The following is a 25,348-nucleotide window of genomic DNA, read 5'->3' on the forward strand; positions in this document are numbered from 1 at the left end:
ATGAAATAAGCAAAAGCATGAGGATTATTTTAGTCCTGCTAAAGGTGCACATAAGTCAGACTTCCCTGATTTTGCCTATTTTATGAGTAAATCAGCCAGTTACATCTATAACTTGAACTTCAGAGACAAATTTGGTAATGGAACCAAATGAATCAGACCAATTTACTGATAGGCATGGTTTTTATTGAGCTACTGTATGGTTAGATATATAGAAAAAATTACATATATAGAAAAAGCAATTCATGAAAATTAGACATAATTAGGTATATAGAAAAAGCAATTCATGAAAACGGATATTTTTATATGACCAAACGAATGTAAAAAAAAAAGTCTTCCTTTCTTTGTTAATTCACCAGGTTTGAAATCATCTCTGTTGATAGTTTCCTGGTGCCATGAGTTCTTTAATCTTTGCTGTCACATGTTTGTTTAGGCTGAGGTTCCTATGGTGGATAGTGGGTTTAGAAGCACCGCTTCTTGCTGTGCAGTCCTTTCCAATTTGATCCAATACCAATTGTGGTTCATTTTGCCACCACCACTGCCAGCAGGGGGAGACCTGCTCTTTTCAATGCTGGACTTAGGGATTTGCAAATAGGCTTCTTTCTCAGACTAGATCAGAAACTACCTACGCTCATCATTAAATTGTTACGTGCCACTGTCTGTCAGGATTTGAGTTTTCAGTCCTGCATAGGATGCCATGGAGAGTTAACCTTGTGCTGAGTTTTATTTGAAGATATTTTAAAGTATACAATATAAAATATTTATAATTGTTTAATACTTAAAGTCAAATTTAAAATTAAAGTTATTTAAAAATTTTTTAAAGTGATTAAAATAGCATAATAGCAGTGGAAGTATTCAAAAGATCGAGTTTCAAATCCTATCTCCTATCAATATTTTATAAAAGAAGGAGCATTTCAGTATCTTCCCCAACATATACACAAGGAAGGAAGGTGGACCATAATCTCATAATTTAAAAATTTAATAATTTCTGCTTTATCAAAAATTCATTGCATTATTCTTTTTTTTTTTCCAATTTTGCTGAGGACCTGTGAAAACATCACCATAAGAACTGGCATTGGTTCTTGGACCAGCATTTAAGAACCATCTATTTTATTTTTCTGAACCTTAATTTGGCCATCTGTAAAACAGTTATCTTTTATTCTGGATCTAGTGTTATTAGTGCTAGCCACTTCACAGATTTTTAAAGAGGATTTGAAGGGATAGTAGGTGTGTATAATCTCCAGAGTCCCAGAGCCGTGAATCAGTGAGAGAAGAGGAGAGGGGCTCTGGCCTGCGCCTGGGCAGAGGGATCTACACGTCCCAGGCTGGCACAGGCAAAGGTGGGTAAGCACCTCAGTTAGGTGCCTAGACCCCCACCAGCCAGGTTGGTTCTTGGCTCATGTTATAAGGCAATATCTGGAGGAGCAGGAACAGTGACAGGATAACTTGGAGGTTACAGTCAGGGTGTTAATATACAGAGGCACAGGTTTGCTTGCAGGAGCAATGGAAATCCTCCCAAATAGCTCTCCGTCATTTTGCCAATACCTGGAATTCAAGTCTAATTGCTCAACTTGCAAATACGCTAGAACCCAAGACACATTTTCTTCTTATCCACTAACAGAGTGCTTACTATGCCAGACACTGTCCTAAATGATTTGCCTAGATTTACTCATTTAATCCTCACACAGTCCTATGAGATGTCTGTGGTGTCATTATTCTCATTTTATAGAGGAGGAAACTAAGAGGCCGCGTCACTTGCCAACGCCACTGGTTGTATGTAGGTGGTGGAGCCAGGACTTGAATTCCAGAGTCCTGACGTTTAGCCACCCTGCTAGACTGCCTCAGGTCCTATGACACACTTTCCTACTGGGCTGAGGCCAGTGGGGAGCCCCAAGGCATTGGGTATAAGCAGCGTGTGGGAAAGGATGTCAGGAATGGAGTCTGGGCTCCAGAGAAGCAAACTACAGAACACACCTTCATCTCGTCCTCTTTTCCTTTCACTCTGCATATGGTAGAAATACTTTGTGTGTGGGTATATGCTGATTTCAAACCACTCAGCGGCTGCCTTTTACTTGGAGAAAAGATTTTAAAAGTGTCATCTGCCCTCCTCCACTGAGTAAGAAGTCTTTGATTTAAACTCACAACTCCTCTTTCTCTAAATGACTCAGAAAGCTGTTCAGCTGCCCCTCTGTGTGGAACCATAGGATTTTTAACCTACAGGTTCTCCTTGGGCTCATGTCCTGCCTTGCAGGCATCCCTCCCTCTGTACACACAGCCTTTGGAGCCCAGTTGAGTTTCCCAGATGGCATTGCCCCAAGGAGGGGAGCACAGGCCCCCACAGCAAAGCCAGACGGAACTGGGGCTCTTTAGTGGAAACTGACACCAGTAAACAGGAAGCTGGATCCGAAGCCCAAGATCAGAGGCAATCTCCACACAGACGTTAATCATCCCCAAATTGAACACTTTCTGTCTCCTGTGGCTTGATCAGACTGGTCTACACTGTAATTTCTTGGGTACCTTTCTGTCTCTCCCCACTGGAGTCTAAGCTCCTTCAGGGCAGAGATTATATCTAATGTTTTTCTCCCTCAAAGCAAATTCTGCATAGTAAGTGTTCAACCAGCTTGATATCAATGGGACCCCAGCTTCCTGAAAATTTAACAATGGGCTCACACATCACTGACGACTCCAGAGAAGGAAGACACCAAGGGAGTGAGTCACTTCCAGGCCTGCTAGTACAAGGGCAGACTGGAGATCTTTTCTTTTGTCAGTTCCCTGACATGCTCTGCTCTCTCCCACCTCCAGATCTTTTGCACACAACTCTGTGTGTCATTGGGCGTGTTGACAAGGTGGAGTGAAGGTAGCTGCTGACAGGTTTTGCACCACACTTGTCATTCAGGCAAACAAATTCCAGAGCCTTGTTCTCCCACCCCACCCCACCCCACCCCACCCCCAGTCACTGGAGGGTCTTTACATTCCGAGCATTTGCTCAAGAATACCCTGGAATCCTCCTCCCTAACGTTTGATTTGGCTCCTGGCTGACTCTTTGGAATTCCGGGAGAAACCTTATAAAAGCGGGTGGTCAGTAGAGATGAGGGATGTAGTGGCGGTACTTTGCAGACAGAGACAAGCCCAGGAACTTTGCACACCAGCAGCGGCCAGGCGGGTCTGGTGCTTTTGACAGGCTTCTCTCCACAGGGCTGGCCAGCGTGCGTAAGTCAGCATCACAACAGGTCAGGTTGCCGCCTAGCCCAGCTGTGCATCAAAACTACCTGGTTGAGAATCCTTTATAACGGACTGCCTGATGCAGGAGTCCAAGATCTCCAAGTTAAATCTCAAACAGGAGACTGAAAAGCAAGCCATTTCCAAAGAAGACTTAAATATAATATTCCTGGGGGTGGGCAGATATGCTTTTTTTTAAAAAAATTTTGGGGGTGGTCCTTTTGGAAGTTCATGTGAAAAGGATGAGTCCTCTCAAGACTTCCAAATTTGAAGTGGCATTTAAATTGAAGTTCTCCTTAATGTCAGAGAAGCTTTGAGACAGTCCTTATCCATTCTCCAGTGCTTTGTCGTGTTTTCAGCCTATTTCAAAGACAATGATGTCAATCAATAGATAAAGTGGAGTGGACTCTACTTGGCTGCTCATTTACCTAAAATGGGAAATCTTCCACACAAATTACTAAGAGCATTTTCTTCAGGTATAAAAAAGTGTGGTTTATTCACCCAGAACTTGGGTTTCTTTGAGATGTTGAGTGTCCTTTTTAAGATTTAAATGGCTGTTTTTATCTGGTAAAATCTCGTCCTAGCTGGCGTCATGGGAACACAGGGATCTGGGGCCCTCACTGATTTGACAGGCATCCACACGCAGAACTAACTAGTAGTGCTTTTGGTTTCCTGCTTTGTGGACAGGGATACAGAATAACCCACAGGATTTACCCGCAGGGTAAATCCAAGAAAAATTACTGGAATGTCGCACGTTCATAGTTTAAGGAAAATTTCCCTCCAGCACTTTCTGACGGCCTAGGGGTTTTCTCCAGTGTCACCGCACTTCAGGAGTGTGTCATCCAGGTGTGTGCGCTTGCCTGTCCTTTACCTGTTGTCTCTTCATGTCACATATAGCCAAGAAAGCAGATGACAGGTTCATCTCTATTACATGGGGAATTACCAAGTGGTTGCCTAGCAACTCACATCGCACAATCAACATGGTCTCTGTTGTGGAATGTAGAGTGGTTGGCTTGCCTTCAAGATTGACTGTATTTGCATATTTCTTTTGGGCTTCTAGAAAAATAGGTATGTTTTCCTGGATTTGAGTATATTAAAATGGCCTTTCTTATTGCTTTACCCTCGTATGTATTCATTTTATAGTAGCCCATTATCGTAAAAAATGACAATTATCTGATCAAGTCATTAATACAGCAATTGCTTCAATGAAATTCAATTCTGTAAGCATCTTCTATGTGCCTGAGTCTATGCTAAGTATGGTAAGGTGTCATGAGGATGAACGGTATGGTCCTGTCTCAGGGACCTTCTGTGTTTCATAGACGGGTATAAATCATTTGTTTACACATGTGAAAAACACAGCTAAGATGTGTATGTAAAATAAGGTATTTTTATTTGGAAGAGTTCCTTTGTAGTTGATCAAAGGATTTTTCACTTTTATTTAGAGTCCGTCCTTTGTAGCTCACAGCTGCAATCAGTTCAAAATCACTTTTAAGACATAGCTCTTATCGGAATCGCAGTAATTAGCAGCTCTTAAACAGCTCTTGTTGAAGTATGACACTGTCAGTGCTGTCAGATAGGCTGGTGTCTGTACTGTAGTCTTCCTGAATAATTGCTGCGAGGTGTTCGCCTCTATTTTACACGTTCCATTTTAAAAGAAGTGCCTTGCCTTTCTTTGTCTGCTTTGCAGCCCTGCCATCGGCCTCTCCCCACTGAAGAAGGGACTTTGGAATGTTCCAGATCTTGCATTAGGCAGTCTTTTGATCACTTAAGCTAAGTTCTTTCCCACTGGAGAGATGGTTGCTAGACAGAGCCTGGGATTTGACTAGCCCCTGTACCTTGAATTGATATTTCTGGTGGATTGGCTTGGCATCTTTTCTTCCTCAGAAGTTTCCAGGGCCTGGTGTGAAGTAACTGTTCCTGACAGCACTCGGGCACAGTCCTGCCCACACTCATTAGACGCCCCTCCCGAGTGGACTCTATCAGGAATCCACAAAGAAAAGAGGAAGCTCTTATGGATAGTTGTACTGTGGCACCAGGAGTCCCCACCCCCTATTTCAGCACATTTTGGTGTCTCTGCTTGCCCTCCCAGATCCCACTGCAGGACCTGCCTCTGCTCATTTTCTCCACCATCCAGTTCCCTCGACCCTTCACCATTCTTGAGAAATCATTCTGATCTCTTGTCCTCATGTAGAGTACCTGACCTTTGCTTCCAGACCCAACGTCAGGCAGGAGAAGGGGACAAAGGGGAGAAGGGGCCGGTATGAGACCACTGTATAGAGGTCTGCCTTGTGCTTCCTCACGTCCCCCTCATAACTTCTACATGGCTCCTCAGGGCCCATGCCACAGATGAAGCTCAAAAAGTGCCAACATATGTTGCTCTAATGAATACAACATAGTCTCCTGTCTCGAGGCAGCTTTCCACTTATGATCGATCCAACCAACATACACTTCCAAGGGTGAAGGGCACAGGAAAGAATAAGATACCATCTCTACCCGAGCTGTTCACAGGTCAGATTTTTGTTTGTTTGTTTTTTAAAGATTTTTTTCTTTATTGGGGAACAGTGTGCAGGACCTTTTCCAAGTCAAGCTGTTGTTCTTTCGATCTTAGTTGTGGAGGGTGCAGCTCAGCTCCAGGTCCAGTTGCCGTTGCTAGTGGCAGGGGGTGGAGCCCACCATCCCTTGCAGGAGTTAAGGAATCGAACCGGCAATCTTGTGGTTGAGAGCCCACTGGCCCATGCGGGAATCGAACCGGCAGCCTTCGGCGTCAGGAACATGGAGTTCTAACTGCCTGAGCCCCTGCCTGAGCCACTGGGCCGGCCCTCACAGATCAGTTTTGTCAAGTGCTGTAAGCAAGATGTGGGAACACAGACAGATTAGTGAATTCAGGTAAAGGGTGGGCGTTTAGGGAAAGATAAAGAGAAAACCATTTACACTAAATCTGGGAGGCTGGCAGAGAAGGGAGGCCTCTCACTTTACCTTTAAAAATGGGCCTAGAATAAAGAATCTGTTTCCCTTTGATACTGGGAAATCCTTTACTGCTCTCATCTAAATCCCTTATGCTGTAGTTGAAATAGCAAAAATCTTTCCCTAATAAGCTAGTCACCAAAGCCTTTAGCAAATCATATTTTGTGTTCTATCCTAATATAGAAGAAACTATTTTCTTCCAACCCCCAATCCCTAGCTAGACTTCTCCAGCTACTGCCCTGAGAACAGTTTCTGACAGGTTCTCCCCTGGAAGGGTGGGGAGAGGCAGGGCAATCAGCGGGTGGGAGGCCTGCCCCAGATAATTGCACTTAGAAGGAATCTGCAGTGTAAGCATCTTTCATGGCATCTTCACTAAAGACAGGATTTTTAAAGTTGAAGGACATATGGAAGAGAAGAGAAGCGCAGTGTTGCACAATACTGCACTGCCAGACTTCACCAGCCTGTGGGTGCCGCCGAGAACATGTTGACATCCAGACCCAAATTTCTTTACGTCTGAGACCTTCTTGAAGGTGTGTAGAACTTTCTATTCACCCCTTGCCCCTGCCAGCTCTTCCTTAGTTATTTCTGGAAGCCCCCGATGTGTGCCCCAGAGGCTCATGGGCAGACCCACCATGTTCTGCACTGCACCCTGCCGGAGGTCGCTAACTCTTCACACTCCCTTAAACAGGTGCCTCGTCAGCATGTGCGTCCTCTGTAAGAACAGTGTTCTCATAATGGTCACTCCTGTTGGCCTGCTGGGCACAACATTCTGTCCCAGGGCCATTGGAAGCCACCAACTTGCCAAAGTGGATGGTGGGATGGAGCCGTGGGGAACAAATGATTGGCAGCACTGATTGGCTGCCCTTGGCTACCTGTTTTGTCCCAAAGCAAAACTGCTTGTATCTTTAGTTGCTCCAAGGCTTACGTGATTATTTCTCTTTCTCTTATCACCCTAACGCTTCCCTCACTCAGGCCAGGAGGGGCAGGACGGTTCTTCAGTTGCTTCCATTACTCTTACCTTTCTCCGCAGGGAGCTCTGCATCCAAACAAACAGCTCCCACCAAACAAAACAAAACAAAACCCTTCTACTTCAATAACAAAACAAAAGTGTGTCAATTGATGCAAATAGGTACTAATACTGGGGCAGGTGGAGTTGGTAGTGTTTTGTAAACTCCATGCCATATTTCATAAGGCCCAGGAGTACTGAGGGCTTCTTGTATAACTTGAAAATGAGGTAAAAATTACCCACCCCACTCTTAAAAGTATCTCTTATTTCCATTAGGGTTACAAGGCACGAAATTTCCCATCTCATGAGCAATCTGTGAGAATGCCATTTTAAGAGAAATTATAATGGTTGCAGTCCAAAACTTGACATTGTTTTGTCAAACAACATTCTTGCTCTATAAGAATTTTCTCTGTAAATGTTAAGATTTTAATCCATACTCTGCCCCCCCCCCAAAAAAAATCAACCAACACCAACTGTTTAGATCCAGATAATATAAAAGACAAAGATAGAAATGGGATTGCCTTAAAAGCAGACTTCACAGTATGGTGGACAGAGTCCAGGGTGTGGCATGAACGATCTCTGTGAAAGCCCAGCTCTGTCACTTACCCGCTGGGCTCACCGGAGAGAGTGAGTCCCTTTACTTCTCTGAGCTATTTCACACTTCTGAAATGGAGGGATGATAATGTCTGCCCTCCTTTCCAGGTTGTGAGAATGGAATGAGATCGTGCAGGTGAAAGTGCTTTGCAAACCGTAAAGTGTTTGTTCTTCTCTAAAGACAGGCTGGAAGAAATCACAGCAGCTCAGTCACATCCAAGTGGCCATCACGGGCTGGCAGGGTCTTTCCCAGGTGTGGTGCTCTGCCCACACCTCATACCATTTTGTGTCTCGGGCACAAATGTGAGGCCTGGAACTGCAAGGACCTATCCTGATACACTACCCGTCTTAAGGCACAGTGTTCAACAATCCATTCTGGTGAGGCCGGCCTTAAAACCAGAGAGAATGGGAATGACTGTGATGAGGTGAATGTGTGCGTGCTCACTGACACGGAGCATCAAATCTCCTTTTCCACCAGAGGCCAACTCTTCTGAAGGCCTTTTCGTCTCAGAATCATGGCTGTGTTTTCCCCAACAATATCATCCTTCATGCCAAGAGCGTTGGTGATACAGCACATCTTAAAAGAGTAATTCACTCCCACAATCCCCTTCATAGCCTTATTCTCAGATCTACTTGCTATTGGCTACCTGCACACAGCAGCCCCCATCACATACCCTACTGCCTGCCCTAAAGGAGCTTGGGTTCAAATGACAGAAGCTGATAACATTGTTTTTAAGGAAAGTGTTCTTCACTTAATACTTAGAAGTATTAAAATGTTGTTACTGAAGTGTGAAAAATACAGAAAATTAGAAGGGAGAACAAAAATTCTTATCTAACCAGAGATGATAACCACCATTAAAATTTAGTGTAGAAGAAGCAACAACCTTTTCCTCCCAGCCATCCACCCGGCAGCCGCAAAGCAGCAACCATGCGTGAGTGCATCTCCATCCACGTTGGCCAGGCTGGTGTCCAGATCGGCAATGCCTGCTGGGAGCTCTACTGCCTGGAACATGGCATCCAGCCCGATGGCCAGATGCCAAGTGACAAGACCATTGGAGGAGGAGATGACTCCTTCAACACCTTCTTCAGTGAGACAGGTGCTGGCAAGCACGTGCCCAGGGCAGTGTTTGTGGACCTGGAACCCACGGTCATTGATGAAGTTCGCACTGGCACCTGCCACCAGCTCTTCCACCCCGAGCAGCTCACCACAGGCAAGGACGATGCTGCCAATAAGTACGCCCGGGGGCACTACACCGTTGGCAAGGAGATCACTGACCTTGTCTTGGACCGAAGTCGGAAGCTGGCCGACCAGTGCACAGGTCTTCAGGGCTTTCTGGTTTTCCACAGCTTTGGTGGGGGAACTGGTTCTGGGTTCACCTCCCTGCTGATGGAACGTCTCTCTGTCGATTATGGCAAGACATCCAAGCTGGAGTTCTCCATTTACCCAGCCCCCCAGGTTTCACAGCTGTAGTTGAGCCCTACAACTCCATCCTCACCACCCACACCACCCTGGAGCACTCTGATTGTGCCTTCATGGTTGACAATGAGGCCATCTATGACATCTGTCGTAGAAACCTCGATATTGAGCGCCCAACCTACACTAACCTTAACCGCCTTATTAGCCAGATTGTGTCCTCCATCACTGCTTCCCTCAGATTTGATGGAGCCCTGAATGTTGACCTGACTGAATTCCAGACCAACCTGGTGCCTTATCCCCGCATCCACTTCCCTCTGGCCACATATGCCCCTGTCATCTCTGCTGAGAAAGCCTACCACGAGCAACTTTCTGTAGCAGAGATCACCAATGCGTGCTTTGAGCCAGCCAACCAGATGGTGAAATGTGACCCTCGCCATGGTAAATACATGGCTTGCTGCCTGTTGTACCATGGTGACGTGGTTCCCAAAGATGTCAATGCCGCCATTGCCACCATCAAGACCAAGCGTACCATCCAGTTTGTGGACTGGTGTCCCACTGGCTTTAAAGTTGGCATTAATTACCAGCCTCCCACTGTGGTACCTGGTGGAGACCTGGCCAAAGTACAGCGAGCTGTGTGCATGCTGAGCAACACCACAGCTATCACTGAGGCCTGGGCCCGCCTGGACCACAAGTTTGACCTGATGTATGCCAAGCGTGCCTTTGTTCACTGGTACGTGGGTGAAGGTATGGAGGAAGGAGAGTTTTCTGAGGCCCGTGAGGACATGGCGGCCCTTGAGAAGGATTATGAGGAGGTTGGTGTGGATTCTGTTGAAGGAGAGGGTGAGGAAGAAGGAGAGGAATACTAAAAGTTAATATGTCACAAAGGTGCTGCTTTTACAGGGAAACTTATTCTGTTTTAAACATTGAAAAGCTGTGGTCTGATCAGTTAATTTGTATGTAGCAGTGTATACTCTCATACAATTACTGGCCTATGCTTTAAAACATGATGCTTTGTTACAGATCCAACCTGCCCATTTCTCTGATGGGTTTGAATAAAGTATTCCCTGTCTTAAATGAAAAAAAAAAATAGTGTATATTACAGAATTGTACACCTGAAACCTATGTAACTTTACTAACCATTGTCACCCCAAAAAACTTTAATTAAAAAAATAAAAAGAAATATATGGTGATGGAAGGAGAACTGACTCCGGGTGGTGAACACACAATGGGATTTATAAATGATGTAATACAGAATTGTACACCTGAAATCTATGTAATTTTACTAACAATTGTCACCCCAATAAATTTTTTAAAAAATTATAAATAAATAAATAAATAAAAGTAAAAAGAGTAATTCACTATTATCTCGGGGATTTTTTCCAAGCCACGGGCACTCTTTCTTCAAGTATTGATGCTGACCCTTTCTTGATTTTACCGGAAGTGACGAACACCGGTAGTGCAGGAAGTGACAAATACCAGTACTGCTGAAACCGGGAAATGCAGAGCCCCTGCCCGGAGCCCACTTACTCTGGGCACAAAAATTCATTATTGCTATATTATGTCATATCCTTGGAAAATCCAGCCGGTGTCCCTAACTGGTCATGACTCTGGTCATAACAGGCCTCAGCACCTAAGACCCAACCCCAGCAGCAAAGGCTGTTGGAAGTCTAGGCATCCCTTACCCACCTCCCAAACTTTGAGCCAGATCCATGAACCTAAGTTCGGGAGCTTTGGAGCTCTCTGTATTGGTTGACGATTGGAGTTATAATAGTAGATGGATTGACTTTTTTGTTGTTAAGGATTGTCCTTAAATTTTAAATAGATTTTGGGCTGGCCGGGTGGCTCAGGTGGTTGGAGTGCCGTGCTCCTTATGCCAAGGTCGCTGGTTCAATTCCCACATGGGCCAGTGAGCTGCGCCCTCTACAGCTAAGATTGTGAACAACAGCTCTCCCTGGAGCTGGGCTGCCCTGAGCAGCTGGAGGTGTGCTGAGGTGAGCTACCATGTGCTTCCATGAGCAGCCAGTGGCCAGTGTGAGTGGCCGGCAGCCATCGTGAGCGAGCGAGAGCTGCCAGGAGCTGCCGTGAGCTACTGTGAGGGGCCAAGTTCGACCGACTGCCTCAGCGGGGGGAGCACAAGGCTCATAACACCAGCGTGGGCCAGGGAGCTGTGTCCTACACAACTAGACTGAGAAATAATAGCTGGAACCGGAGTGGGGAGTGGGAGGGAGTTTTTTAAATTGATTTTGATGTAAAGATTCTGTTGATGTGGGATCTTGTCCCATTTCCCACTCTTGTCCCGTTTGCTTTTCTGTATAATGTCTGTCCTGCACATCTGCACCTGTTGCTCACCCGTCAGGGCTCCTTTGCTGGCTCCCTGGCTGGTGGTCCTGCGGCAGCCCCGACTTTCCAATTGCGTCTGCACAGGGCTGCCCGCACCGTACCCTCTAGGGCCTGAGCAAGGGTTGATGGCCTCAGGTGCAGGACACGCTCTGTTGCTTAGAAGACGGGATTCTTCAGTCATAGGACTTGGCCAAGGTCTGAAAAACAAGTCAGCAACTGACTTTACACCTTCTTCAAATGGTGAAATAAACTCTAGAAACTGGCTTTTATAATCTAAGTTTATTCTAAGTTCAAAACCAAGTGTTCTGTTTCCACTGTTACTTGTTTAAAAATCCGTCTTTCAACATTAGCTCTGGCCAATGAGGATATCTAGGATCGGAAACACATAGGATCTCTATCAAATGAGCACAAAACATCATTTCCATACAATATGCAATTTCTAGACTGAAGACAAAGCCTTAATAAGCATCAAACAATCAATAGGATGCAACAAAAGCAAGTAAAGGCTGAAACAACATCTGCACAGTATTCTTAAACGAATGTTATGTGTCCAGTGTTTGGTCAACATAATGATGTGTTGCTATTGTCTCTTATAGTGAGAGATAAGACATTATGAAGAGATGGTTTCTGGATCTAAACAGGAAGAGATGGTGCTTAGCCACAAGGAACAACCTTCCTATGCATTGATTGGACAATAAGTACATAAGAAGCAGCTCTTCTTTACCTACAATTCTAAATCTTCATTAATAAATCACTATACCTCACATGCACTTAAGAATTTTATAATGCACTAATTTTAAATTAATTTGTTTATATAGACAGGAGCTCCACAAAAATATGTTCCTGGGGCTTGACTTACGGTGGGCTCTAATGATCCCTGCCAGCAAATGGCATGATGGATTTTAGAGATATTAGAATATGAAAGAAACTTGCATCTCAAAAGTGTTGAAGTGCAATAATGTAGTGGCTTAGAAAAGACAGAAATTTCTTTTTCTTTTTCACTTGAAGTATTCATGCCAGGCTAGAAGGAGACTCTGTTCTACCTGGTCATTCAGGTTCCTTGCATGTTCCTCTGTCATTACCTAACGCTCCATTCTTACTTGCATGGTCAAAGCTGGATTTCAGGCAAGTTCTGGTTCAAGGGAAGGGGAAAGAATGTGGATTAGGCAGACCCACTATCTTAATGCATGGGTCTGGTCCTCTCTTCTGTTCACAGAGTACAAAATCCATGGTCACACCGAGGAAATGCTGTCCCCAGCGTGGCAGCTATGGATCCAATTATGAATGTTACTACGGCAGAAGGGAAGGAAGAATATTGGTGAAACTCTGATTGTCTCCATTTCAGGAACCTATTTGAATGAACCATCTTAGTTGCTGGTTTGTCCTAGAGACACATAAGAAAGCTTTTGTTTGTCACCTGGAGGTTGATGTAGACAATCACGGTGTAGGCTTTGTACTGCCGTTCAGTGAAGTCCTCCTTACACTGTTACCTCGATGGATTTAACAGCAATGAGCTTCTTTTTAGTAGAAAGACTATGGTCGCGATCTGTTGCTTTTTGTCATCCAGAAAACTGTCACCTGTCCTCTGGTAGTTGTACCCTGATTTTCTTCTTGGGAACCCCCACTTTTCCATCTTCAATGTGCTGCCTGCAGAGCTGACTCTACTCCCTGATCCAGAGGTAGACACGTGACTACAACCTGGCCAATTAGGTCATCACATTCCCCGGTCAGGGTGTTTTGCTTGGTGATGGATCCATGACCAAATCAGAGCCAATGGAGAACAAGGAGACTTTTGCTAGGACTGCAGAAAGATAACCACTTCACCCGTGTCCTCCATAAGTCTGAAACCTGGGAAGATACGGGACTGGAGTGCTGAAAGCCAACTTGTCCTTATAAGAAGACACTATGGAGAAGAGCAGTATCAAAAGATAAGACGAAACCAAATCCTGGTGATGTTGTTTGATATCTGGGTCGAGCGAGGCCTCACCAGAACTCTGCCTACGTTCCTGGCCCTCTCAGTTACATCAGACAGCATCCGGCCCCTTTTAAGTCATTTACAGTTGAATTTTCTGTCACTTAGTGAAACTAAGGGAGCACTAACTGATGCAAGGGCCACGGAGACTTGGTCTTTTTTTTTTGCATGAAGTATGAATTCTCTTGGGTTATATGTGGCCCATATCCAGCTCTATCCTGGATTTCCTTAGCTATCTAGTCACCGTTTGGGCACTGCTCTAGGCCAGCGGTTCTCAACCAGAAGTGATTTTTGCCCCCAGGGATATTTGGCAATGTCTGGAGGAATTTTGATTGTCACAATGAGGGGGGAGGGGAACGAAGGGATGCTACTGACGTCTTGTGGATGGAGGCCAGGCAGGGGCCTAAACATCCTACAATTTAAAGGGCAGCCCCCACAACAGAGTATTATCCAACCCCAAAATGTTACTAGTGCTGAAGTTGAGGAGCCCTGCTCGTCCCATGCAGAGCTCAGACTCTTTGAAGTTACTTCCCTGGAGAAACTGAGGCTCCCTGAAAGGGCTGTGTTCGCATCAGGGAAGACCTCCCTCACCCTGAGACTCTCCTAGGCTTGTCAGCTCCAGGCAGAGTGACAGCAACTTGCTCAGGATTCAGCCCTTGGGGAAGCTGATCCTGGTTGGGGTTGTGACTGCTTCTTGGTACCAGGGTCTGGGAGACAGAAAAATGGGTGGTCTAGTGACAACGAGATTTTATGTAGGGCCTAGCTCTTTTAAAGAGTGTTGGGAGCCCTCTCTCCATCAGACTGAAAAACGAGGCTTGTGTAGGTCCTGAAATACCACTGTCATGTTAGCACAATAAACGCTTTTTACTAAAATATAGAGAACCAGGGTCTCGACTCTCTGAAGACTTTGTGCTGGGGGAAAGAAGGCTTTTTTAGAAGCTCTCACTAGGGAATGCCCCTGCTTTCCAGGGGACATTTCCACTTGCATTCCAGCCCGGCCTCTGCTCACCTGCATCCTTGCTAGGGGCTTCCTGGGGTATCTGATCAGCAGACCAATGCTTTGAAGACCCTGCACTCTCTGCAGAGCCCCAGTTCCTGCGTGTTCCTAGGGCCTTCTCTCAAGGGGGGCCCTGACTCCTAAAAAAGGGCAGAGCCAGTCCCAAGCTCGGTGCAAGGACAATAAGAGAGGGAGACTCAGAGGCAGCCCTCCCCCTCTCCCCCCCCCCCAATAATAATAAGACGCTTAAAGGATCGATCCCAGCCCCAACATCCCTGGGGAATTAAAACTTCTTGTAGCAGAGATTTCCTTCCTGATGCTCTCTCCCCCAGCTTTGCCCAGACCCCTCTCCCGATCAGTTGACTTTGCACAAAGATTTTGAAAAACAGCTAGTGTTCCCAGGCGTTGTCTCCTCCCAGAAACCTTTCCTCCAGCAGGAGCAGCCGGCTGACCTCATGCCTCTCCTCCCCCTCGGGGGTGAAGTCAGGCCAGACAGGGTGAGGAGTTCAGAGGGTGTGGGTGTTTTGCATGAGAACAAGGAGTCCTTTTTTGTTGTTGTTGTTGTTCTTGGTGTTATTTCCAGAAGATAGAAATAGTAAACATTCTTCAATTCTGGACCGAAGCTGAGACAGAATTTGCTGGGGGGGTGGGGTGGGGGTGGGGGTGGAGTAGGGAATAGAAGGCCCAATTTCCCTTGAAAAGGCTTGAGCTCAGGGAAACCAATCTGCTGAATGTGGCATATAATCAAAATGCAACTCAGTTTTTGCCTCTCACAGTTCATTTGAACTATGCAGCAAGGGAGGCATTTTTCCCTTCTCCTGGATGAAAGCCCAGCCACCCCCACGCCTCTTCTGGTGAGGCTCAGGTACGGTCATTTTATGTCACAAAATCCATGATTGATTTAGAGATTTAAAGCACCCACTTGTAGACATGAAGCGACACTCCTCTTTCTTTAGAGAGAAACCTCCTGTCCTATGTAGGTGTGTGGCTGGGGCTGTGGGCCTCCAGGGACTGGGCTGTGGTAGGGCAGCCTTTTGTCTGTTTTCTCACCGGAACCTGCCTCCTCCCAATTGCTGGTTGCTTTCAGGATCTAAGTCAGGGGAGAAGTGAGGGGAATAGTGTTAGGTCAGCTATGGACATGGTCAAAGCGGCCAGGAGCCAAAAATACCCCTCTGCCAAGTCAGACCCCTCCCCGCATGACAGAGACTGAGGCCCCTGGCGTTTCCCAGAAAAGGCAGCAGACCGCTGGTGTGATAAGCAACTCCGGACACAGCCGCTGGAGCCAGATCTGCACTACGGGGGCCTGCTCATCTGCCACCTCACAGAGCCAACCCCCACCCCAAAAACCGCATATATGCCTCCCTCCCTCTATCCTGGGCGCGACTTCGCCAGCCCCCGTCTGTGGGACCGGTGAACCTTGCCCGGGAGCGCAGAATAAAGCATTCACTTTTCTCAACCTGCCTGACTAGCCGCATTATCTCACCGCAAGCCTTACAAATAGGACAATTCTTATTTGGCCACTGAATTGCCAGCTCTCTGGGCCTGGCAGATGGTGAATGTTGTTTCCTGAGGGATTTCCTGGGTTCTTCAGAGGTTCCCACTGTTGAAGCTTTCTCTGAAGGTCCCCAGTCTGCATCTCCTTTCCAGGTAATAACTTTTGACTCCATCTTCAGCCCCCAGGAATCCAGCATCCCTGTCCAACTTCTTCCCACTGAGATCCCTCAGCCCCTCTAAGAGGCGGTACAGGACTTAAAATAACGCTACGCTGGACCTCCCAGGCCCAGGGCTGCATCTGGTCCATAGGAAGCACTCACATGCCCGCTGCCCCCATCCCAGTACCCTGCCTCCCCTTGACACATGGGAGTACACAACTCTAACTGGCTTCACAGCAGTCCCCATCACAAGGCTTGAGATGGAGGTCGTGGGACCCCTAACCCTGTTGGGGGTGGCGCTCATAGCATAGCTTTATTCTCTCAGAAGTTTTTTCTATTTCCAAACCCTCCCATTCTCCATACTCTGACCTGTTGTATGGTATTGATAGGCTGAGGGGCCCAAGTGCTGTGCACCTGGTTCTGCACCGTTTTCTTTGTCAGTGCTGCGTGTGGGGTCTGTCGCGTGCACAATGTGCTGTCGTATGTCACGTAGTCAGCCTGCAACATAGTCCCCAGGTATTCTCATCTCCTCACAGTCACACCTTGCGTGGCCTCTTCCCACCACAAACAGGGATGACCCTTGGAAACACTCACTCTTGCAAAAATGATAGCGTGTGACTTCCAAGGCTAGGTCATTGTTGTGGGTTTGACTGTGTACCCCCAAAAAGATATATTGAAGTCCTATCCCCCAGTATCTGTGAATGTGACCTTATTTGGGAATACAGTCTATGCAAATCTAAACAAGGGTCATATAGAATTAGTGTGCACCCTGAATCCAATGACTGGTGTCCTTACAAGGACAGAGAGACACAGAGGCAGACAGACACAGGAAGAAGGCCATGTGATGATGGAGGCAGAGTTTGGAGTTCTGCTGCCACAAGCCAGGAGCACCTGTAGCCACAGAAACTGGGAAAGGCAAGGAAGGTTTCTCCCCTAGATCTTTCGGAGGGATCTTGATTTCAGACTTCTGGCCTTCAGAACTGTGAGAAAGTAAATATCTAGTGTTTTAAGCCACCCTGTTTGTGGTAATTTGTTCCAGCAGCCCTAAGAAATGAATCTAGTCATAAAAGACATTGTGAATTCTTCCTAACTCTCTCTTGAATCACTCATCCTGGGGGAGGCCAGCTGCCATGACATGAGGCTACCCCAGCAGATCTATGGACAGGTCCACATGGCAAGGAACTGAAACGTAAGCCGATCCGATAGCCCCGGTCTAGCCTTCAGATGACTGCAACCCTAGGTGACGTTTGGCTGCTGCCTCTTAGGAAATCATGAGCCAGAATACCCAGGGAAGTCATTTCCTAGTTCCTGACCCACAGAAACGGTGAGATAATAAATGTTTATTACTGTTTGAAGCTAAGTATTGAAGTAATCTGTTATGCAGCAATAGATAACGAATACTGATATTTCCATATTGGGGCGTCAGTGTGACCTGAAATAGAGTGTCCTTTTATAATTCTCACATAGCACCTGGAGTGGTCAGAGGCACCCGTGCCATTCCCTCTGGGGACATTTCCAGCAATGGGCTCCACAGCCATATATAGTGAGGTGTCCTTCTTCTTCATTCACCAATGAGCACATTCTGCCAGATGCTGTCTTAGGACTGGAGCTATAGAGGTGAGCAGTCTACTCATGGCTGATGGCCCTATGGCCATTCCTTTCCTAGGAGACCGATATTGGCGAGAAGGACTGCAGAGGCCGGGGGAAGAAGGAGCGTTGAGACACCAGGAGAAGTCTTCATTGGTGTGACCCTGCAGAGGTGGGAAGAGAACCAAGTTCAAGAGTCCACAAGAAGAGTGGCACATAGAGCTGGAACGAGGACCCAGACTACCACCTCTGGTCTTGGATTTGTGCTTCCTGAACTACATGAGGCTGCCTCACGGTACCAGGGTCCCTGCAGATACCTGGAGGCATGGCCTCGAATCCTTCTGGGACACTGTCCTATAGTTCATAGTGTCTCTGTGGAGAGATGGAGGCTCAAAGTCCCAGGATCTTATTTCTACTCTGTCAACTTAGCCAAGTCACACCTGCAGATTCTTTGAACTACCAAACGGCACATTGGCTGTTCCCTCTGAAACAGCACAAGCCTAAAGGTGAGGAGGCTGGCCCTCACCTTCGTCTGAGTTCCAACCCTTCTTAGTAGTGGTGCCTTCTTAAGAGTCTGGGTCAGAATTTGCCACCTACGGAAATCTGTCAGACTAGCCCCTCCCAAGGCCAACTGGCACACCTTGCGGACAATAACCATCATTTTGGGAGGATTTACTCAGCAGCAAGTGATGTCTCTAATCTTGCCAGCATCCTCCAAGGCAAGGGATTATGACCCACCTTTTGCAGTTCAGGAGAGTGGGATTCAGGACAGAGCCCAAGGTCACACAGCTAATGAGGGACAGAGGTGGAATTCCAACCTGAGCCTATCAGAGCCCCTCAGGTCCACCTGCATCTTGATGCCACAGAGGGTCCCCAGGGCATTCAGTCTGGGGATGAAAGCCAGTGCCCCAGGAATTTGGACTTTCTCCAGTCTCAGGGATTACCATGGGCAGGGGGTTGGGTGCGGAGACACTGGGGGCAGCGAGGTTGCACAGAGTGATGGTTAAAAAGATTGGGGTCTAATGCCAGACTGTCCAGGTTTGAAACGTAGCTTCCCCTTACGCTCCAAATCTCAGATTTCTCTTCTGAAAATTGGGAATGAGAGCATGTATCACCTTGGGTTGTTGGGAAGATTAAACGAGACAATGCATGAAATTCATGGCAAGAGTAAACAGTCCATTACATTTTCCTTCTGACATTATTCTCCCTCTATGGCCACTAGACTCTCCTCTCAGGTCAATATTTGAAAAGGGACACATTTAAATGAATCAGGTGTATAGCTGGAGGCTGATAGGAATTTGTGGCTGAAAAGTTGTTTTCTGTTTTTGGAGTGTTTCTTTTCCAGCTCTAAGACAGCTCCCTGTGTAAGGTGATGAGTGTGATTAATTGCAATCAGCTCCTCTCCACATAATGAGGAAAGTTGGATGTCATCCTGTGGCTTCCATCCAGGTGGGTGCAGTTACCCATTGTGTCCACAGGATGTCACTCTCAATCACACTTCAACTGCCTGCAGCCAAACCAAGATACTCAGGGCACGGAATTCATCACCAGACTTCCATCAGGGAGACAATGTGAGCCGTCTTCAGCAACACCCTTTGAAACTCTTCTTGACACCACAACGCTGTGTAAGCAGAAGGAGGTTGTGTGGTGAGGACTAACCCTGCTGAGGTGACCCAGGTAGTTGGGTGCAGAGCTGGAAGAGTACCAGGGTCTCCTGCTATCCCATCAAGTACAACCACCCCACGTCCTGCATGTGTAAAGAGGCTTGGCAGGGATGGGCACCTCAAGGAATGTGATTTGAAGATGGGGGTTCAAGGTGACACTAAAGGTCCTCTGCTCGATTTCCTTGACCCTCGGTTCTGTCGTGTTGCAGGCCAGCTCTCTGGACTCTCTAGGTGGCCTTTCTGATGACTGCTGTTTTAAGCGCAAGATAGCAACCTTCGTCATTTACCTAGGAGGTGCTCCAAAAGCCAGCCGCCTTGGGACAATGCGCAGTGTAGCCCCGGCTCCTAAACAGAGCGTCTCTATAGCTCCTAGGGAGCCTGGACAGTGCATAACATGGGGAGGAGAAGGTGCTGCCAGCCAGTATGAGTTTCTCGATCCAGAGTCGTTTTTAGGAGCCTACTCTGATTTTAGATGAAGCACCAGAGATACAAGAAGCTGAGAGCCAGGTACCTCCTGGCCTCAGCTGCCTCCCCTGTCCAAGGAGAGCGTGTTCTGAGGGCAGGGAGCGTGTCTGTGGAGGGTCCACTGTCCCAACATAGCAGATGCTATGTTCCCATCTCCTTCCTCGTTTTCTCCGAGCCTTCTGGGAGGGGCCAGCCTAGCCCCATCCCGAGGCACCCCTCTTTCTTTGATGATGATGAGAAGTTTCTGTGATTCCTCTCACTCTTCATTTTGCCATAATCCCCTCTCAGCAGCAGAGCCATTTGCCCTGGGGCTCCAATCCAACGCCCAGGAGGACCTTGCCTCTGAGCTTCTCAGCCTCAGAGAAGTCAGCCTCCGCCTGCAGAAGCAAACAATGCAGTAGAAAGCAGAGCACGTCCTCCTATGTGACAGGGCCAGCAGGGCCTCTCGCACTGTGCGTTTGGACAGAGGCAGGTCAGTGAGCAAAAGCCCAAGGGAGCAGCCTTCACCTCCCATGATTCAGGGGAAGGCTTCCTGGAGCAGGTAGAACCCCTCCCCCCACACACACATGCACCACTTAATACCAGATGTGGAAATGATGGGAGGAGAAGGGAAGGCCCAGGGATATGGAACTGTGATGTTTTTTTACTTTCTGAGAGCTGTTGGGAGTAGGGACGAAGACTGGGAGAGGTGCAATCAGTCTGGGATTGGTTTATTTTTATTGCTTTTTAAAATCATGTGAATAATCGATGTTTATTGAAAAAATAGAAAACACAGTTAAGCCAAAAAAAAAAAAAAAAGACAAGGATCATCTATTAACATCTTGGCAAATACCCTTTTTCTATACTTAGACACATAGACAATACTTTCGTTTCATCAATACAATGTTTTACTGTACATAGCTTTAAAACTTGCTTTCTTTTTAAAACGAACAATATGCTAGGACCTATTTTCAGGCTAACAGATAAGTATACTTCCCCTCCATGGATGTTATTGGGTCTGTGGTGTTATCTGGTGGTTGGGAATTTCTCGGTCTTTCTGCCTCCTTCCCCTCAGCAGCAAACATGACGTGGGCACCTGCACTGGGCTTGGAGCTGGGCGAGGGTCCTTGGGCAGTCTGGGAAGTTTGGAGACGAGCAAGGCACAAGTAAGGACACGCCATCTCAACAGACTCGTGACGAGTTCCACCAGCAGGGTACAGCGCCAGTGAGAGGGCGATGAACAGAGGGCAAAGCCACATGGAAGGGGGTGCAGGCGCCCCCTGGCCTGCCATCCTCTGTATCTCCTTGAATGGTGAGGAACAGCAGCTGGGAGGCTGAGGCCGGGGTGTGGTTAGAGTTCTGGGGTCAAATACGATTCTGGCTCTGTCACCCACCAGCTGGGACATTGGAACAAATGACCAAGCCTTGGATTATCATCCGTAAAACTAATAATAGCTACTAATCACGTTGATGTAAATGTAAGGATTAAATGAGAGAATGTATTAGTCATGAATGTTCTACATGGTAACTACCTTTAAATTATTATTATTGGTTTTGTTATGATTGTTGTTGTTGCTCTTCTCCAGGTACTGAAGAAGGCTCTGTCCTTCCCCACCATACCCACCCCACTTCCTGTATTTCTGATTTCTCTCTTCTTCCCACTTCTAGCTTTCTCTTCTCTTCCCTCCTCCCCTGGAGAGCCCAGGCCTGGCAGCAGCAGCTGCAAGAAGGAGGGAGGAGGGAATTGCCGCAGTCATGACACCAGGCCACACGAGGGCAGCAAGCTCCCTGGAATGGGGGGGCTGCCTCCCTCTCCCACCTCCTAGCCTGCAGACCTTGGCAGCCCAGAAGAAACGAAACTAGCCCACACCTGGGCCCAGGTGGGGAGGTACTGCCCAGAGACGGTCCACGATCCTCAGGCTGAGCTGCCCAGGCCAGCCTGGCTGGCCCCCAGCAACCAGAGTGAGTGACTGTTACAAGAGTTCCCCAGCAGGCAGGGTGGTCTGTCAGGTCTTGCTGGCCTGGAGGGGTGCTGCATCTGCTAAAGAGAGTCAGAGAATCTGGAAAAGAGCAGGGAGTAGATGTGAAGGTCTTTCCTAGCCAGGAACCCACATAGCTCCAGGAACCAGAAGAGGTAGCCCTACCCAGCCCAGGGAGGCGGCCCTAGGAAATTGGCCAGTTCCTCTTGGTCTTTGGGACAACCCAGAAGAAGGAATGGAGTGAAGGAAGTGAGAACTGGGGAAGCACAACGGTTATGCTTACAAGCTCTGAGTCTGACAGGAACTGGCTTCCAGTCCTGGCTATGGCACTTACAGCGGTGTGACCTGGAGCAAGTCACTTAACCTCTCTGAGCCTTCATTGCCCCACCTAGAAATCACAGTAGTACCTACGTCATACAGTCTGTGAAAATGAAGTCAGATCATATATGTAAAGCACTTGGTTCACTGCACTATGAGTGTCCGATCAGTGGTGGCTGGAGTTATTTTTATCATCATCAGGTAAAGTCGGCCTGGAGAGCTGGGAGTCAGCTGAATGTAGAAAATGAACATGTGTTTCCCCAATTCATAGCTATGGCTGGGTTTTCTGTGCAGGGCCCGTTGGGGTGGGGGTGGCTGGGATCTAGAGAAGAAAGAATGGGTGCTGGGGGATGGTTGGAGGGTGAGAACTTATAAGCCTATCTGCCTTTGAAATGAGGTAAAGGCTCCAGCCACCCTCCTGGTTAAAGAACACGCTGGATTTGTCCACACTGCTGCACCTGTCCACACCTGCACGCTGCCCTCAAAGAGACCCCCTCCTTCTACGGGTGTGGGACAAGCGTCTCAGGCTGGATAATAAGAACTGAGGCAGAGCTGCCTGCGCCTGTGTTTGTGCAGGGGGAGGAGAAATGGTTGTACTCAGCTGAAGAAACCGCTGGCCGGGGGAGCAGGTGGAGAGGGGTCGGTGAGGGTTGCTGCCTCCCTGCCAGACAGCCTCTACAGTGGGCAGCAGAAGGGGGCGAGTAGAGGAGAAAGAGGGCTCCATGACCTGGAGCAGCTAAGGGCCTGACGGTCAACTGGGTCCACACTCCAGGAAACAGGTGCCCCCACTGGCCTCCCTGCCTGCATACCAGCAGCCAGGGCCCCGGACCAGGCCTCCCCCTTCCCACTGTGTCTGCTAGTGAGGAACAGCTTCTCCAAGGGCAGAGGGCTGTGTTCTGGCAGGTGGACTGGTTGTGGGTGATGGAGAGTGAGAATGTGTCTGCCTATGTTCTTTTAACTTCTCCAGAAGGGTCACCAAGGGGTCTCCATTACGAGCGGTCTTGAGCCCAGTACAATTTTCTCCTACAATTTAATCTACTCCCTGGATGGCCTCCAGCATGCAAGCCACTGACAATCGCCAGTCTTTGCAATTGATTTCCTGGAAGCAGCTGGCCCAGCCAACAGCCACTTGATGGATATGTGCGAGGGGGACTGCTGCAGCCGAGCGGGGTGCAGAAGGCCGCAAACCATCCTCCCACACCATGGCAGGGTCTACTGAATATAGGACGCATGCACTTTTGCCCACCTGCTCCACCTTGAGGCATCAATGCGTAGAGAACGACTCACACATGTACATCAGGAGGCCTGGGACAGGATGCTGGTTGCAGAATTGTTTGCACAGAGAAGACTTGGGGATGCCTTACCTGTCCGTGGGGGGAAAGGACTGCCACCTTCTGAATGTGGGTGGCACCCCTGGAACCGTGCAGAGGCATTATTTATCCTAAAAGCCTTTTGACCCATGCTTCCCAGAATTGGATGGGTAATGGGGACCCTGAGTGAGGGTGAGGGTGGAAGCAGAGCGGTTGAATCAGCTGTCACATCCACACATGCAATGTTATGCAGAAGTTAAATAAATAAATAAATAAATAAACAAAGATGCTCCTAAAAGCTGATGTGAGAAAATGTCCAGGATACACACTTTAAGGGGAAAAATTGCAGAGCAAGGTAGTCAGCATAATCTCATTTGTGTAAAAGCAGAGAAAAACAAAGATCCCAGCATCATACCCATAGGTGTGTGTGTGTGTGTGCACCCAGAAAAATTCTGGGATGATATATGGTACACAGCCAACTACTAATACAAGTTACTGCTGGGAAAACAGTGATATTGGTCAGAGACGGGAATAAAAGGAACTTTTCACTCATTCTCTCTTTACCTCTGTGTTCACATTATCTTTTTATGGAGAAAAAAAAACACAAAAAAACCAGTGTTGGAAAAAAAAAAGGAAACGGCCCTCCTTTCCTCTGTGCTTCTTGCCAACTCCCTCACCCACCACAGCCATTTCCAAATTCCCATCTCTTACTGTACGTCTTGGGCCAGTGGGTTCCTCCCAGTTCCCTTAGTTTTGTCTCTCAGAGGAAAAACCCAGCATAGGAGAGCTGGACATTACATGTACCCAAAGCAAAAGGCCCGTGTGACCTCGGAGGGGACCAAGAGCAGCCTGACATCCATCCTGGACTTCTGAGCCGAGCCCCATGCTGTGGTGGCCGTGCTGTTCAGAGACACTGTAGAGACAGCCTGCAGGGGAGCAAAGCCCCTTCTATGAGGGTCTGCAGCAGGGGAGATATGTGGGGAAGAGTCCAACAAGGGATCTTTCTAGGGGGACCTCCCCACTGCCACTGCCAGCTGATCCTTGCATCCTAGGGGATGGTGGAAGGGGGAAGAAACAGCTTTGCCTCCTGCCTCAGGCCCCACCAGGGTGATGGGGAAACTTCAACCTGTGAGGCGAGGCCACAGCCCCCACACTGGCCTCCGGATCTAAGCTACTTTGCTGCTAAGGGAGTCAGGGCACGACTATCCCAGTGCCAAGCCAGGGCCCCTCCACTCTGCCTGGCCTGGCACTGCTCACTTCCTCCCAGCAGGCCTGGGCAGGGGCCGTGGCCTTCGGGGGCTCTGCTCTGAGAAAGGAGCCCTTCCGTCCTGGAGACCTCGGTGTCTGCCTGGCCTCCTGTAGGCCCCGCCCCAACTGCCCTGGGGCCTTTTCTTCCTCCTTCCTTGTTCTAGAAGGAAGAACGAAGAACGGGGAATGGGGGCAGGACATCTGGGCCACACATCTCTTCTGTGCCAAGAGCCTACCTGGGTTCTTGACACTTAGCTCATTCATACCTCTTAACCGTGCCACTCCGTAGATAAGGCTCAGAGACGTGGGCGCCACGCAGCCGCACAGCAAACATAGAGCCGAGATTTGTGCTCAAGTCCCTCTGCTCCAAAGGGCAGCTCACTCCCACCGCCCCCAGTGCAACCTTACTGCTCAGTGGGCTTCAGAGAGGGTGTGCTTGTCACTCACACCTGGAGAGCAGAGAAAATCATGATGGTAGGGTGGACAGTAAGGACCTAAGCTGGGCAAGGAACCCAAGGGGGAAACCAGGGTCTCCTGAGGGCTGCCAGTCTCTCCCTGACTGGCTCTCCCAGGGGGCTGCTTCCAGGGAGCTGTTTCCAGGGGTCCCCCTGGCCTTCCGGCCTCTGGTGCTTCCCTGGCT

General features: G+C 48.0%; 1 long non-coding RNA gene and 1 pseudogene across 2 annotated transcripts; both read left to right on the forward strand.

Annotated features, from left to right (window-relative positions):
- Window positions 1-8,636: 8,636 nt before the first annotated feature.
- Window positions 8,637-10,221, forward strand: LOC117023304 (tubulin alpha-1B chain-like; annotated as a pseudogene). The gene has a single exon (XR_004423187.1). The product of XR_004423187.1 is annotated as a tubulin alpha-1B chain-like (transcript).
- A 7,033-nt stretch (window positions 10,222-17,254) lies between these two features.
- LOC117022923 (uncharacterized) lies at window positions 17,255-23,689 on the forward strand. The gene is made up of 4 exons (XR_004423145.1): window positions 17,255-17,482; window positions 17,825-18,251; window positions 19,224-21,815; window positions 23,118-23,689. It is a non-coding gene; the product is annotated as an uncharacterized LOC117022923 (long non-coding RNA).
- Window positions 23,690-25,348: the final 1,659 nt, after the last annotated feature.

This window comes from Rhinolophus ferrumequinum, chromosome 6 (genome assembly GCF_004115265.2).
Source record: "Rhinolophus ferrumequinum isolate MPI-CBG mRhiFer1 chromosome 6, mRhiFer1_v1.p, whole genome shotgun sequence".
In the NCBI taxonomy this organism is placed as follows: Eukaryota; Metazoa; Chordata; class Mammalia; order Chiroptera; family Rhinolophidae; genus Rhinolophus; species Rhinolophus ferrumequinum.